Raw genomic sequence first — 16,664 nt, 5'->3', positions numbered from 1 at the left:
CAGCTGTATCGTGGAGTGGCAATGCCACGGCCACTACGTCAGCTGAGCGAAAGTTGATCACACGTGCTTTGGCACGTATCTAGTCACTGAGCTACATTGATGGCTGTATGTTTATGTTTATGTTTATGGGACCCAACCTCTTTTCAACTTTATCTTTTCCATAGTGCACTTTGTAAAGACAATTAAAACACACACACACGCGCGCGCGCGCACACGCACACACACACATTTACCCAGTGTTTCTACTTGGCATGTCAGTGGTTTTTTTTTTTTTTTTTTTTAATCTGCTCAGCAATTTGGGAGTTTGCTTGGAACACAGATGAGTTAAGATAAAAAGCTGTTTTTCAGAAAATGTCCCTAGTAAGTAAAAATGAAGATACTATATCTGAATGAATGTGAAAAGTTGTCCCCTTGTATATTTTTAAAGCTTCCCAAACCATCCCCAGTTCTCAGCCAAACACAGCCTACCCAGATTGTCTTTAGGAAAGTAGCAATTCACAGAGATTTGCAGTGAACCGTGCATCAAACTGCACTCTCTCTTCAGTTCCTGCTCACAGCTCCACCATTTTAGAATATGGTGAGATATGCCAGAGCCCTACCATCTGTTTAATGGGCTAATTATGTTTACCACATGCCTACTTCACAGGAATACCATGAGTGAGGTTGCCAAACATCATACAAATATATATGTTTGTATATATAGATACAAAAATACACACATAAATAAAATCATATACATATATAACAGCATCCAGCATTTCTGAGCTTCCTTCTATCTTTTACTATCAGAATATATCATGGCCCTTCACTGAAGCCCAGCCAGGCACTGTCAGCGTTTATCATAATTCATGGTATGACCATCGGACCGAGGGGGCTTGGGGTTAGGTGAAATGCAGATTCTATATACACACATCTGTGTACACACATCTGCCTATATTCACTGTGCCTCATATTCTCCCTATTAAACTCTTGACATCTGAGCTTCATAATTTGTACAGTCAGACTTCGTGATACTGTATGTTCCTATATGCAATGCCTTAACTCCTTCTTCTAAGAAAGAGTGTTTTTTTCCTTTATTTAAAAAAAGAAAAGAAAAGTGAAAAGAAGTGTCAGGCCATTTGAAAACAATCCCTTCTGTACAAGGCTGCAACTTTCCTTTACAAGGCAACAACTTTCATTTACAGTCTTACAGCTTTTCTCTTATGGACCATGGCTCCTATATTGGGCTAGTTCCTAAAGCCTTTTTTTCCTTTTATGAGGACCCTTCAACCCTTAACCATCTTTTCCTCTGGTGTTCTCTGAGCACTTCCTAGATAGCCCAGTTGTCACGTGGGCTACTTAGCACTTGCCAGCCATGAAAATTATCCCTGGGTCCCAAGTTGGGTCAACCGAAGTTGCTTCGTGGAAATGGGGTGTGAGCTAGGTGGATCTCGAAAGATAGGAAGAATCTTGGGCAGGAAAGGGAGGCAAACGGAGGGCATTCTAGGTGAAAAGAATGAAAACAGCCGAGGAACAGGAGCGAGATGAAAAAGAGCGAGTCGTGAGTAACTGCAGTGCCTAGTCAGGATATGATCTAAGCTCCAGGTACTGGGTTTTCTGTGTGGCTCCTTTGTCTACGTAAAGCAAGCTCAGCAAGCTCAGGCCTCCTTGGCTTCCAGGATGCGGAGGCCTGAGGAATATTGGAAGAAATAGCCAGGACTGTACACAGACTATAAACCCAATATGTAGCATTCACTTTGAAAATGATGAAACAATAACAACAGATGAAACTATCATTGATGTAACATTTTATTTGGTCTTTTCTAAGATACAGGAGTATTTTAAAAAGCTTTTCTTTTTCCCCGAGTGTTACAGTGTTTTCTTACATTGCTTTAGTTGAAGTAAATTATTCAAACAGAGCTGTTTTGTTTTATTTGTTTGTTTTTGGTTTTGCAGCTTTATGCTTACCATGGATTTCAACAAGTTGAAAGAGAAAAAAAATAGCCAGGACGTAAATGCAGAAATAACCCAATCAAATATACTCACATGAGCATGAGTGAGGGCCTGTGATGAGGATGAGGAAGAATGTTCCTCACAGCCAGGACACTCATGTTTTTATTCAGCCTATAAATCTGAGAAGAGACATTGACATAGAAAGACAGAATTATTCCCCTATTATTTTCCCACGTATACAAGGTGGGGGAAATGACATGATTATTTACTATGTGACATCCAGAACCCAGAACCTAAACCCAAACCAAACCCCACAGGCGCAGATCAGGAGAAAGCAACGTGCTTACCACAGTGAGAGGAAGGGGGAATGACTCTGTCATGTTGTCTTACTCTAAAATCAGCAAATGTTAAACTGGAAAGAAACTTAAAGACCATCTGATCCAACACTCCCATTGTATGGATGAGGAAGGTGAGGTGGATTGCACGAGATGTTTATGACTTCTAAGATCATGCAGCTGTTGACAAACATGGCTGGGGACCCAGGCCCTCTGATTTATAGTCAGAGGCCTTTCAGACGAGTAACTCTGCCATTTATCCAGTTTCTGTGCAATAGGCTTAGAGAACTCTAACTTTGCCTTATCCCACCAATGTTGCTTTGTGTCTCTTGATTGTCAACGAGCATCTCGACTAATTGCTTTGAACCGAAGTTGACTTTATAATAATAAACTGTTGGATTCTTATAAATGATTCTAAAAATTAAGATGGGTTCTCAGAAGTAGTCTGAGTATTCTACAAATAGGGAGAAGCTCACTAGATAAACATCTGTGCCTCTTTTTTCATAAGAATTTTAACATTCTTGTAAACATGGCGTGATCATATTATTTTAAAAAGTTTCTGGAGTTCCGGACATTTGTTGGAATATATAAAGCAGACCAGACCTGCTCATTTACCCCCTCTGAATTGTCCCTGAGATGATCTTAAACTACTGTGCCTTTATAAGGATGTCATCCCCACTGTCATCAGTATCATCAGCGCCTACCATCAGCAGCATGACCAGTCACTATGCACTGACTGTCCATCAGGTTCAAAAAAAAAAAAAAAAAACTGTACTTGATTTTACTGATATTTCATTCAGTGTTAGAGGAGAGAGAACATCGTGAGAGCCTGGCATGGACCATAGTACATCGCTGACAATAGGCATTCGATAAATCCTTAATGAAGGGGGGAAGCATCCACCATTTCTCTTTTTCAAAAAAAAAAAAAAAAAAACCTCTAGGTAATCTGAAGATATGAACTCTAAGCTTCTGATACAATGTCATGTGGTTTATTGCACCACATATGGTTATTAGGATCTAGTCAGCAACAATCCAGAAATACTCTTACTATTGCAGTGCAAATAATATAATAATCCACTTGTATGTGTTCAATGTGTCTGGCCCACCAAGTCCTTGCTCAGGTGCCAGACACGACAAGGCACTGGCTGAAGTTGTGCCCTGAAATTTCAGGTACGTGTAATCACCTCACAAGCATAGAGGAGAGGCTAGTTCATGAGGCGGGGAGGAGGAGACAAGTCAAAACCCCCAGCTCTTCCAGAAGTAGGAATCATTCAGCAATATATTCACAGTAGTGAGAGGGGAAAGGCTTTTACAAGGAAAACAGTGGTGTCTCCTGGCTGTTTTTATTAAAACATTTAGTCAACCGTTGCACCAGCTCTAAGATCAATTGACTTCAGTAAATTGTGAATGAAAAGAAGCAGAAGACTCTAGCCCCGTCAGCCACATCCCACCACTGTGGTCCTGTTGTTACGTGGGGTGATTCAGTGGTGACGATCCCTCCTGTTCTGCATTTGTATATTTGTGAGAAAAACCTAGAACTCATTTCCTCCAGAAGCCACATCCATATGGCACGGAGCAAAGACCATCACAGAAACGGCAGTGGAGGCTCATTATGCAGCCCAGACAGGTTTGCAAGCGGGGATAAGGGAACATTAGGAATTTTCCTTCTTTTTCCTCTCTCTTTTCTTCTTTTCTCTTCTTTCTCTTCTTTCTTCTATGTAAATGGACTTAGAAAGTATTCTGAAAGGAAAATAGGCAGAGTAAATCCTGTTTGGAGGGAGCACACACCACTTTGACATATAACTCTTTCCAAATGCCTTTTTTATATCACTAGCCAACTGACGAGCCCCAGAAGAGCCCAGGCCCTGGTTTCCAAAGCTGGGGTCTCCAAGGACGTTCTTTGGTTTGAATGAGCCTCGTACACCATTTCATGTGATCAAACAGTCAAAACAGAGAAGAAAGTTTTCCTTCTGTACCCAAATGAGTGGTGGGTTGTAGCCACCATCTGTAATTTCCCATAAACTCCTCCCCTGGTCCAGTTCAGATGATATCTAGAGTGACTGGACTCCTGGGAATGCACGCTCTAAAAATTAATGCCTGTGGTGATTATTCTTAGGTTGGCCATGATGAGGCAAGTGAGGAACTAAAGACATGCATGTGGCAAATTTGTATGATTTTTCCCTCATGCATTTTTTCACTTGCTGTCTGGAGCCTTACTTTTTTTTCCTTACATGGGCGGTTTAAAGGAAAACTCACCTTTATAATTTTCAAGTCATTTTTTTCAGGCTGCCCTATTATTTGCTTTTTGGTAATCACCTTAACGGGTGGCTGAGTGCAGATCGTGTATAAAAAGACTTCATCATGTCTTACAAGGCAGAGATTACGCTCATGTGAAAAATACAAGTCTTCTGATGCAGGGCTCTCTCTCCCAAAGCAAGGGACTCAGGTTACAGTGCCTGACACAGTGTCACCTACGTACTGGGACACGGCAGCCATGTTTTCAGTTGCTTTTCACTCTCTGGAATTTTATGAAATGACTATAGCCTAAAACCATTGGACCATCTCTCTCTGGTCAAGCAGAAAGGATAGGAGAAAAAGTACTTTGAAAATTAAACCTAGCTGGTGCTAGCTAGTAGCCAATTCGGTGACATGTCTGACCTGCCTCCTACCCCTCAGACCCTGCCTTCATCTTTGAGGATTGGGGTTTTTATAGGGCCTGTAGAGTGGTAGAGAAGGTTCTATTTGGTGTGTGTAGGGCTTTTGGCTATTTTAAATTCTTTGAAGGAGAATGGTTGTTGCCTTCAGTTTATTAAACTAGCTCAGTTAAACATACCAGTCATCAAGCCCTGTGATGCATGATTACTCGATATATTTTAAAATTAAAAAAAAAAAATCAATTGTGCTGTCCCCTTTCTCCCTCTGCCTCCTCCCTGTCTGTCTCACTTTACTGTGAGGCACTGGGAGGAGAGAGAGAGAGAGAGAGAGAGTGTGTGTGTGTGTGTGTGTGTGTGTGTGTGTGTGTGTGTGTGTGTGTGTGTCTGGGAGGAAGACAGACTCCCTACCTGTAAATGGCTTGCTATTATTAGACGTTCAGTTACCAGGGGTTATGTAAGACAATTGAAGCTCTGTTTTTTAACAGAGACATGATTCATGCTGCTTGTAGTAACAGTAACCACCTCCAAACGAGACAGAAACCAGACGCAGACAAAGGCTGGAGAAATCAATGCCGACTCGGTACAGCCATTCTGCTGATACCCTCTGCCTTTCAATCTGAGCGGCACTTAGGTTATCAGGAGAGGAGGCTCCTGCTCATTCTGGGTCTTTTCTGTCTCCGGGGGCTGCGGGTAAAATCATGGGGGTAGAGAGGTGTGCAAGAGAAAACCTTGGGCCTTGGGAGCAGTGCTGTCTGACCTTCCTCCCCAGCTCCCTGGACAGCCTGTCCCCAGGGTCTTCCCAGTGTTTCAGATGCACCTGGAGGAACCGGGATTGCCATCTGCACTGAGGCTTGGAAACCTCTGGAGCTTCTGCTCAGAAAGGCTGGAACTTGGAGGTTTGGCTCACCCATTCAAGTAACTTTGCTCGAGTGATACTCTGCAGCAGGCTGGGAGAGGAGGGGACAGAGTGGGATTTGACTGATGGATTACAGCTTCTCCCGAATCCTGAATGGAAATGGACTGGGCTGTCATCTCCCACACACCCAGGGGACCCATTCCCGATTCTTCCAGTACTCATTGTTTGAGACTACAATGATTCAATACTCCAGCGAATGCAGAGTACTTCCACGTGCTCAGCTTACTTTAGCCTCACAACGTTGTGAGATAAGCAAAACACACATTTTTAACCAGTGCATTCGACAGGCGAGAGGTTTCACAGCTGGAAGGTAACAGCCATGCATTGCTTCCTTGCTCTTGATTTTGTAAGATTCAGAAGAGTTGACTTGGCCATGGTCACACGGCTGCTCGTTCTTATCAGATCCAGAAGACGGGGCAGATCTTCTGATTCTCCACCTAGTTCTGTGCTCCTGAGATTTGCCACAGAGTTCTTTGGCAGCCATGATATTTTCACAGGGGAAAAAAGAGGTGGGGGAGGGGTGGGTGGAGGAATTTTCTTCTGAAAACCTTGGTTTTATACTAAGCTTTACGGCTCATTATCTGGGCCACTTAAATCTTTCTCCCCCACCTCAGTCTTCTCTCATCTATGTGAGTCATGATGGGGGGAACTCATTTTTAGAGAGTGTCCGTGAAAGTATGAAAATACTGCATAATCTTTAACATGTCAAAATCAATGTAGAGCATTGCCAGGAGTGTCCCCTGTCTCTGCCACAGGTGACATCCTGGAGAGACAGGCAGAGATCTCAGACTTCACGCAGAACATAAGTAAACACCTATTTTTACTACAAAAAGAAGAAACTAAGATATTTTACTGTAGAAACTGTCCACGGCTCTCAGAAAACAGCAGCCTTGACCCAGTGGCCTATCACACATCCAAAAGGCAGGCCACCACTCATTTTCACTCTCAGATGTGTAAATTGTCCAGAAACACAACTCTAAACAGGAGCATGGCAGAAAATATCAAAACCATTTAGCTTCACTGACCCAATAAACTCCCACAATAAAAATTCCAGCTTTAAAAATATCTCTTTATTGATTACTACTACTAATAAATACTCTAATACATCCTTAGGAATTTTAACTAAGGACCAACACAGAATTTTCTTTAAAAAAAAAAAAAAAGATTTTTATTTATTTATTTGAGAGAGAGACGGTGGGAGAGAGCATGAGAGAGGAGAACATCAGAGGGAGAAGCAGACTTCCTGTGGAGCTGGGAGCCCGATATGGGCCTCGGTCCTGGGACTCTGGGGTCATGACTTGGGCCAAAGGCAGTTGCTTAACCAACTGAGCCACCCAGGCACTCCAGAATTTTCTATTACAGAATTTTAACCATTATCCTATTTTCACACATTATTTGATACAGTCTCTACCTTTTCTAAAGTAAACGTAAGTAAACATTCTCATTTATAAATAGCTTTTCACTAAATCTTTGTTTGTATAACACTTTTTATCCCGTGAAGTCCACAGACTGGACTTCAATTAAATGCATTTTTCTCTTTTGCGAACACATGAACATCATTTGTCGCTGCCGTTTTAAGGAAGAAAGCCATACTACCTTCTCTCACTCCCTGACCAGGCACCAAGAGACAAAATTTTTAGTCCTAGGCTCACTATGAACTCACTAGCTCGTAGAAGTTCACAGACGCAACTTCAGATAACATCTAATCAGAAAAACTCAAAGCCCTTTAGTATCTGGTTATGGCGCACTTGCCTGAGACGGACAGTTGCTATGTGCTCTTACGTGTTGTAGCACTGAAAGAAGTTTATGGAAAAGACAATGCATCGTTTTTGGGAGAATTGCGTGTTGTGCTGCTGGTAGACAACTGCCTAGACTCCACCAGTGTGTCTCCACATTAACCCAAAGCAGGAGAGATCGAATATGTGTAGAAGGAGGAGCACATTCAGTCCTGTGACATTCTGCTCATGGTCGCTACATACTCTGCACCAGGCACATTGTAAGCAGTGGATCCTCGCACAAGACTGCTCCTGACTTGGGTGCCTGGGTGGCTCAGTTGGTTAAGCCTCTGCCTTCAGCTCAGATCATGATTCTGGAGTCCTGGGATCTCGCCCTGTATTGGGCTTCCTGCTCAGCGAGGAGTCTGCTTCTCCCTCTGCCCCTGCCCTTGCTCTCTCTCTCTGTAGCTCTCTCTCTCACTGTCTCTCATATGTGCCCTTACTCTCTCTCTAATAAATAAATAAAGCCTTAAAAAAAAGAAAAAAGAAAAAGACTGCACCTGACTTCCCTGTGTTGGAGAACAACATTTTCTTTTTCATCAGGTTACCATGGTTTAATGATCATGAGTGGTAATCTCATCTTTGATAGAGAGGCCTTCCTGTGGTACCTTTCATGGGTCCTTTGATGTTCCTAGATGATTTTACCCACATTGGATGTCAACTAATGCAAATTCCTCTTTTCACCTAAGGACAGAGCTGCCCTTGCTTATCTAGATCTAGTCTTCATCTCCTCCAAGCATGGGTGTTATCCTTTGAAGAGGTGATGACGGTGATGGTACGTGGTATTTCTTCCCCAGCAAGATGATGATACATTCCACCTGGGTCTTTAGCCTGGTAAACTATCCCACTCACTACAGAAATCAAATTCTGATCTGTTGTCCCCCAATGTCATCCATATCTATCTGTGGTAGCCTTTAATATGGTTATAACCCCATAGAGTGCCCCGGAGACTGTAGATTCTGTAGTTTCTGTAACATGTAGAACAAGACCCACGCCGTACAGAACAGACATTCTCCCCAATGACATAGAAAACGGGTGTTAAACTCTATCCATTTATTTTAGTGCTCAGTGTGTGGCAGAGCTCAATATGGGCCGAGAAGGTTTTCACAAGGAAAAGTTTCATAAGGAATACATCATTTTGTATGGGTCTTGAGGGAGGGGAAAGGTCTCGATGAGGAAAAGGTGATAAAGGTACTCTAAATAGCCAAAATGCCATGGTCAGAGGCCCAGAAATACAAATATGCTCAGTCTTTCCAATACCCTGTAAGTTAACTGGGTCAGACCAATGGAATATGACAGAAAGGAAATCTGAGAGGGCTTATTTGATATAGATTCAGCAAACTTACATACCCAGGCTTAAGTATTTGGGACTAGGAAAATCCATTAAAGTATCTTTCCCTAAGTATATTCTGAGGTTGATAAGTGTTCCATGAAGAAGGGCTAAGGGATGATCTGTAATCCAGTAAGTTTAGAAAGTGCTGGGGTCTTCAGCACCTTTAATATCCTCATGTGCATTATAAGTTTGCAAGAGAAACGTGTTGCATGCAGTGTTTCCTATATTTCTTCAAACAAGGAACTTTCTTTGAGGTGCATCTTGAAGTTCTAGTGTTCTGTAAAACTCATTTTGAGATAAACCACCTGAAAATATTTTGAAGGGCCAGGTTGAAGGTGGGGCAAAACACTATATTGTGATGATTAATCTGGTACTATTTTGAATGGATATGTCATCAACTACAGAAAAGAAGATATCATTGACAAAACCAAAGGGAAGGAGAAAGATCAGAAGTAAGTAGGATAACCTCCAAGTTAGGAAGAGAATGTGGAAAGAGGTATAGATACATTCTGAGCAAACAAAATGATGGAAACTCTGAGATAATTGGACAAGGAGATGAAAGCCAATAAGCTTACCACACTGGATGGTCTAGACCATTCTACCAGTGGAGGAGCCAAGATTATCAACTGAAGAAGAGAATGGAGAACAGACTTGGTAAAGTAGGACATACTAAGAAAAAACCACTGTAGGCTTGTACTTAGAAGCAAGCCTGAGCAGGAGTGAGGGTCCAGATGGCATGCATGTGTCAGGTTTTGTACTGAGAGTAGGAGAGAATGATGTGGTGATATGGATTCATGGTTGAGGAATATAAGAAAAGACCCTGTATACAGAAGGTCAGGGAACAAGGAAATCTGGAGAGTTACTAAGAGCAGTGTTGAGATGGCTGACCATGGAGTAAGGTCAGGCTAGACAAAGACATCCAGTGAAGCCAGCAGGAGTTGACTAATGGGCCAGGAGAAAAGAGGAGATTCCTTAGGCATTGAGAAAGAGGAGTTCTCAAGCTAGGATCAGACTACTTGATGTCAAATGTGAAGTGGAAAGAGTACATTGAAAAGAAGAGGAGGTCTACAAAGTAGCTGGAGAAGATGGTCATAAAGATCTATGGAGAAAATGGTAATGAGTTTTGTATTGAAGCATTGATTGAAATAGAGAGGGAAAACATAAATGTAGAAGGTTTTGGAAAAAGTTAAAAACAGGTTTAAGAAGACAGCAGAGGACTGTGCTGGAGAGTCTAGTATGAATCTCTGGCAAGGACCTCAGGACGAGGATGCAGTCAGGAGAGCACAAACTCGCTATAGATTAAAACATAGAGCACTGTGGTTGAAACCTGCCCGTAAAGTCCTGTTTTGCTAGCCTCTGGCTTTATGATGTACGGTAAATAGTTTTACTTCCCTAAATGTCAGTTTCCTCATCTATAAAATGAGAATAGAATTCCTACCCTTAAAAAGAGCAATTATGGGGCGCCTGGGTGGCTCAGTGGGTTAAGCCTCTGCCTTCAGCTCAGGTCATGATCCCAGGGTCCTGGGATCGAGCCCCGCATCGGGCTCTCTGCTCCGCAGGGAGCCTGCCTCCACCTCTCTCTCTCTGCCTGCCTCTCTCCCTACTTGTGATCTCTGTCTGTCAAATAAATAAATAAAATCTTTAAAAAAAAAAAAAAAGAGCAATTATAAAGTTAAACAGGGCACCTGGTTGGCTCAATCAGTTATGCCTCTACCTTGGGCTAAAGTCATGATCTCAGGGCTTCTTGCTCAGTGGGGAGCCTGCTTCTCCCTCTCCTCACTTGTGCTCTCTCTCAATGTCTCTGTCGCTATCTCTGTCTCAAATAAATAAATAAAATCTTAAAAAGAAAGAAAGAAGGTTAATATATGGAAAGTGCTAAACACAATACCTACCACACAGTCAGCATTTGGTTAATGGTCCTGTGGAAGTGAAGGAAACAGGAAAAGGGGAGTGATTGTCCACCTTGGAGACAGTGATGGTGTGTCCTCCAGGATTATGTCATTTTGATGTTTCTTGGTATCTGTTTCTCCATTTAGCCACAAACCATAATTAGTAGTCCAGAAAACGTACTCAATGCAAGAAGCAAGGTACGGATAACTCTGATATAACACAAATGACGTGTTGCACCATAAATCGCGTTGGAATCCTCATTATGTAGTTTAAAATGACCTTATAGCCAGGACCTGTGGCAGGCTTTCTGATCAGGAAGATTCCAGTGTCAAGTGACTTCGAGAAGGAGTTCCCATCACCAGTTATTCATTAAAGCCAGAAAAATTATTACCATTAGTATGTGTGTGTCTCCGTATGCATCTGTATATGGATGATATGTATGAGTATATTGAGATAGATCTCTTTCACCTGATCCCAAAGATCTCTTATTTTAAAAATAAGAATCAACTGTACCTGATAGCTCTAAGTCTCCTGGGACATGCAAGTGTTATTAACAGAGTTTGTGAATTGTCAAAGAGGAATCAAGAGGTCTCTATGGAGGAAATTAACATAGATTTAATGTGACAAACAGCAGGACTTTCTATTCGCTGGGCCATCCCAGAGGTCTTTAAGCCATCAGAGGTATTTCTTCTGGACATGGGTATTAACTAGTGGTTAATTAAAGAACTAAAATGTGTGTTTTTTTTTTTTAAAGAAGCTAAAATATTTTAAAGTTAAACACTTCCTACAGCATTGGAAAGCTGAAGATGGGGTTGATGATAAGTTTATCTGGCCATGATGCCTTTGGTGCCTTCTTCATTAAATGGTTTTTCTCACCACTTTGCAGGGAGGCGGGGTTAGTGATATAGACTTGGGAATTCATTTCAGGTAATTAGTTAAAAAGTTAAAAGTCAAGTAGTATTCTTTACAGGTGTAATAGTTTAACAGGTTGATGAGCCACTTAATTCCCACATCTTTCTTCTCAGGGGACTATTAGAGCTTTAAGGGCCCTCAAAAATCATAAAATCCACATTTTCTTACAGATGGAAAAGCTGTGTCACCTAGAGGTTAAATGACTCATCCAAGGTCATCCAGCTAGTTCTGTCAGTTCACTTTCTCTTTTCATCTTCTTAATCCCCTTAACTCTTTTTCCTCTCACCAGTATTTTGTGCCCTTCCCCCACCTCTCTGCTGATTACGTCTTAGATTTCCCTGCCTTTACAAAATTTCTGATGCCTCAGATTGTGAGACAGTGGGTCTTTGCCAATTAGTAAACCTTCGCCACTAATTCATCACTACATTTGGGGCAAAGAAAGGAGGGAAGTGGAACAATTTTAAATTTACCGTGATCTTTGAGACAGCTTTATGTACGCCTGGGAATTGCTGTTAGACAATTAAGGTTAGGAAAGCTCATTGAATCTCTCAGAGGAAAGGTGTTATTTGAATTATTACCAGATAATTATTGTTAAAAATAACAATAATGTAAAAAATAGGAACTTTACATGTTAGCGACATTATCATTTTAATTTCCAGTGAGGGGTACAAGAGCCCTGGGGGATCTAGGAACAATTTTTTTTTTCTTCACATTGTGCTCTATGCCAGAAACTCCTTGAATTCTGTCTAATGCCTGATGACCTGACAAACTGGCCCAGAATCAGAAGCCAGTCGTGCCGTGTGAGCTGTTAGCCAAGTTATTCAGCTTCAATTGCTCCTTCGAAAACAGTAGGAAGGCAAGTGTCAGACATAAGACCTATGGTACCCAGACCAGTGTCATCAGTGTCACCTGGGAATTTTCTAGAAATGCAGAATCACAGACTCCATCCCAGACATGCTGAATCAGAAATCCTGCATGATTCACTTGTTCGTTAGAGCCTGAGAAGACCGATAAAAGATGTTTTCATCTTCAAATAGAAAGGAGTTAGGAAGGAGCTCTACTTACTGATTCTGAAAGAGTTCCTTCACCTGAGGTCTGTGCTCACAGTCTGAATCATCATGGAAATATCATAAGCCTCTTTCTTGTGCTGAGGTCACAGTGGGAACTAGAAATGTGTCATGCTGTGTTGGAGCAGTTGTTGAATGGTAAGAAAAAACAAAACAAAACAAAACCAATCCCCTCCCAGACTTAAAGTCAGAGAGATCTGGCTCAGATCTGACCTTGAATTCTGACCTCACTGTGGATTCTTGAGCTCTCTTAGTCTTACTTTTCCTCATCTGTAAAATGGGCACGCCAATACCTCTAGCACCAGCACGACATTGCTATGAGATTTCAGTGAGAATGTATTTACATTCTCATACAAAAATTCCCCTGTGGAGTCCCCGACAAAATGCAGCTATCTAACAAATGGTAGTATTGTGGTTACTATTACCTTTTCCGTAAGCTTTAAAAAATTTGGTGTGATTTCCGAAGAATGGAAAGAGCCACACTGAAATGAGACCTCCACAGAAAATTCCTTGCAGTGATGTGTGGCGGTGTGTTACATAACAGCTCTGCTCTCTGAGGGCTTCCAAAAGAGAGCTGCAGAGACGTCAACATTAAAACAGACTGGATTGGAAGTGACCCACTGTCTCCTCTGCCTCTGACACCATCAAGAGTGTTGCCAGCTGGGATCCAAGAGCAGATTCTTTATTACATGATGATGTAAGAGGCAGAGAGAACAGCTGGCTTTCCAGACTCTGGGAAGAATGTGTAGCCCCAGCAGCCTCTCAGAATTATCTTTTCACTTAAAAACTGTGTACATTGGGTATAGAAGTCATTGCAATAGAATAAATACGAAGCCTCATGAAGTCATTTTCACGGACTCTTTTTTAGAGCATACATACCCTTTAAGCAATAAAACATGACACACTAGGCAGTAGTTCTGATTAATAGACCCCTAGGTGTGTGCTGAGGCAGGCGGGGAAGTAAGGAGAGGGGGAGAGGTGACCGTTTGCCAAAAAATGAAAGGCAGATTACAGCAGCGGGATGTGGGGCTGGGAAGGAGTTTGATTAAAGGGCAGAAAGATTATGTCTCCATTTAATTATAAAATGCGCAATTTAAACCAAATGTTAGGCATATTTAAAATGTACACTTCTCTAATTACACAATGGATTTGTATGCTTCCAGGTGATTTTTCATTGCAAGATACTAGACATATCAGTCAGCGATACCCTTTATCATTTTAATGGAGTTGCCAGGGGGAGAAAAGAGAAGGAAGCTGTGTCTGCTGAGGTGTCGATAACCTGTCCAGCCATAGGATGGTGTAGTAAGAACTATATAGAGAGAGCTCTTGAGCCCCGTTTGCTGTTTATATGTCCACTGGGGTGTTCCTGTTGAATGGATGTCTCAGTGCATAGCATGGTTCCCCACACTGGCCAGAAAGAATCTGATTGATAGTACCAAGCTTTTCGTCTGGTGAGTAACAATAAGGAAGTACTCGCCTGGGAGAGGCAAATGAAGTCTTACAGCACTGGAAGCTAACATGTAAGAGCTGAGCTTTTCTGGCCAAGTAAACACTACGGAGATTCCCTAGAAACGTTGCCATTATCCCCATGTTTTCTGGGGCGGGGTGGGGGGGCGTGGTTCATCTTTGGGTGAGAGGAAAGGATTCTGTTTGAGGGTGAGGCTAGAAAGGAGATTAAACAATGAGTAGTTTTATCCTGAGAGAAAAAGAAGGGAAGAAAGTTGGGAGACTTGGGAGCACTCGTCTGGACATTTCCACGAATAAATTGGTGATACGGTGAAAGAAAACTCTGTGAAAATTTAAACAAACTTACAGGATCAATCCCATGCAGAGCTAGGTGGAGAAGACGCATGGCTGTGGGTTGCCTCATAGCCGCATCACCAATGGCCTCAGTTTCTACGAGGTCAGAATTTAACCATAGGATTACTGTGGCATGTTCTCCCCAAGAACTTTAGCTGAATCCGCTGCTTTTTTAAAGCGTGAGAGATTCCTTCATCCCGGTTTTCACCCTTAGTTTGTCACCCTGGTGGCATTTGCAATATTGTCGTATTGTTTCTGCTGATGGTGTTAGAAAGGTTCGATTCCTTGTTCTTTAAATCCCCCCCCCCCGTTTTCTGACATTATTTATCTATAAAAGGTTAATTATTATTTCGGTTTACTGAAATGAATCAGTGAAACAAACTTCTTTATCTTTTGGAACCCAGTGTATCCTTGCTGGCTGTGCACCCCGTGAACCCCTCACTCTCTCTGGTCTGGTGACTGTGGATGATCTGCTGGGCCTGTTGGTGCGGAGCAAGCACTGACAGATATTTAAAGATCTGTGACCTTTTCTATCAGGTATTGCTGCTTGGCCAGGAGCAAGGATGTGGCCTTGAGCGAGTCAGTTCCCTTAATCTCATCTGAAAAATGAGAGGCGATGAGCTTTCAGGTCTTTCCAATTCAGTCTCGTTTCCATGACTCTAAGCAAGAATCTTGATTCCTTTTAACTTTGGTTCAGCAGACATCAGCCAAGTGCAAATCTCTGCGCAAGGCATTGCCTACTGTAGGGCAGTAACACTTGTCTCTGCTTCCTAGGAGCTTGTAGGGGGCAGGGCACATTACACAAACAATTATTAGAGTCCACAGAACATGCAAAGGGAGTAGGGCAGAAAGTGCTTAAGGACTCAGCTAGGGCGCTTCCCTTGGGGTGAGGCTTCCTAAGCGAGGTGGCATTTGGATGGGAAGGAGTGGGACTTCACTGCAGTGTGGGATGGGCTGTAAACAGGGAAAATTAGACTGGGTCTGTATTGTAGGGGCCTTGAATGCCAAACTGAGAAATCGGAATTTAGTCCAGTAGGCAAAGAGCAAAGGAATGATATGTTTAGAGTGGTACTTAAGAAAAATTAGTGTGGTATTGGTGTGAAGGATGGGCTAAAGGTAAAAAAGAACCTGGAAGAACTGAAGCCATTGGAAGGCTCTCACAAAAGTCCTGGCACAGGTGACTAAAGGATAAATGGGTGCTGGGAGAGAAAGGAAGCACAGCCTCCAGTGTCTTAGCAGCTGATTGGCTATGAGAAGCAAAAGAAAAGGAGGAACTGAAAATGACTCCTCCATTGTAGGACCAAGTAACTGGGTGAAGACGGCAGGAAATAGACCATGGCAGGAAATGGGAACATATTTTGAGGGAGAGACAAAGACTTCTGTCTCAAACTTTCTGAATTAGAAGTGTCTGTGTGGTATTTGATGGAGGTATGACCTTCTCAGAGTTAAAGGCCCTATCTTATTCATCTTTTCCAGGTGCCTGATAGATACTATGCAAACACTGAATGAATGAATCAATGAATGAATGAATGAGCAAATAAGTGAATGAACCGATAACCAGAGGTTATTAAGATGTGGATGTGGAGCTCTGCAGACAAGCAGGAACTAAAGATAGCCACGTGGGTGTTCTCTATGGAGAAGTAATTGTTGAGGTCATGCAGGGTGGGTGTAGGCAAAGATTGAGAAGAGAGTCTTGAGGAATATCTACATTTATGGAACGGGAGAATGAAGATGAGCCAGTAAAGGAGGCAGAGGAGAGAGTCAACTGGTGGAAGGAAAGTCAGGATGATGTGGGGTTCCAGGGAGAAGGGAGGACAGTTTCAGGACTAATGTGGTCATTGGTGTGGGGGCTCGGTGTAGCCAAAAGTGCAAGGTCTGGGTAAGGACCTCTGGGTGCGAGGCTGGAGACAGACAGAGGTCAGTCCTGCAGCCCCTAAGGCTGAGCACCATGTGTTAGAGGACAGGGGAGATGGCAGAGGCTTTATAGTGAGGGGCCGAGGTGTGACAGGAGCTCAGAACGTGGCCAGGTCCATGGTGCTTTCAGAGCAGG

At 42.5% G+C, this 16,664-nt stretch overlaps 1 protein-coding gene across 11 annotated transcripts in view; it reads left to right on the top strand.

Moving 5' to 3' along the window:
- ZBTB20 (zinc finger and BTB domain containing 20) overlaps window positions 1-16,664 on the top strand; it is an 814,654-nt gene that overhangs the window by 723,552 nt on the left and 74,438 nt on the right. The window lies entirely within an intron of this gene.

The sequence above is a fragment of the Lutra lutra genome, chromosome 1 (assembly GCF_902655055.1).
Source record: "Lutra lutra chromosome 1, mLutLut1.2, whole genome shotgun sequence".
In the NCBI taxonomy this organism is placed as follows: Eukaryota; Metazoa; Chordata; class Mammalia; order Carnivora; family Mustelidae; genus Lutra; species Lutra lutra.
Note: the sequence above shows the minus strand (reverse complement) of the source record. Positions and strands in the feature narration are given on the sequence as shown.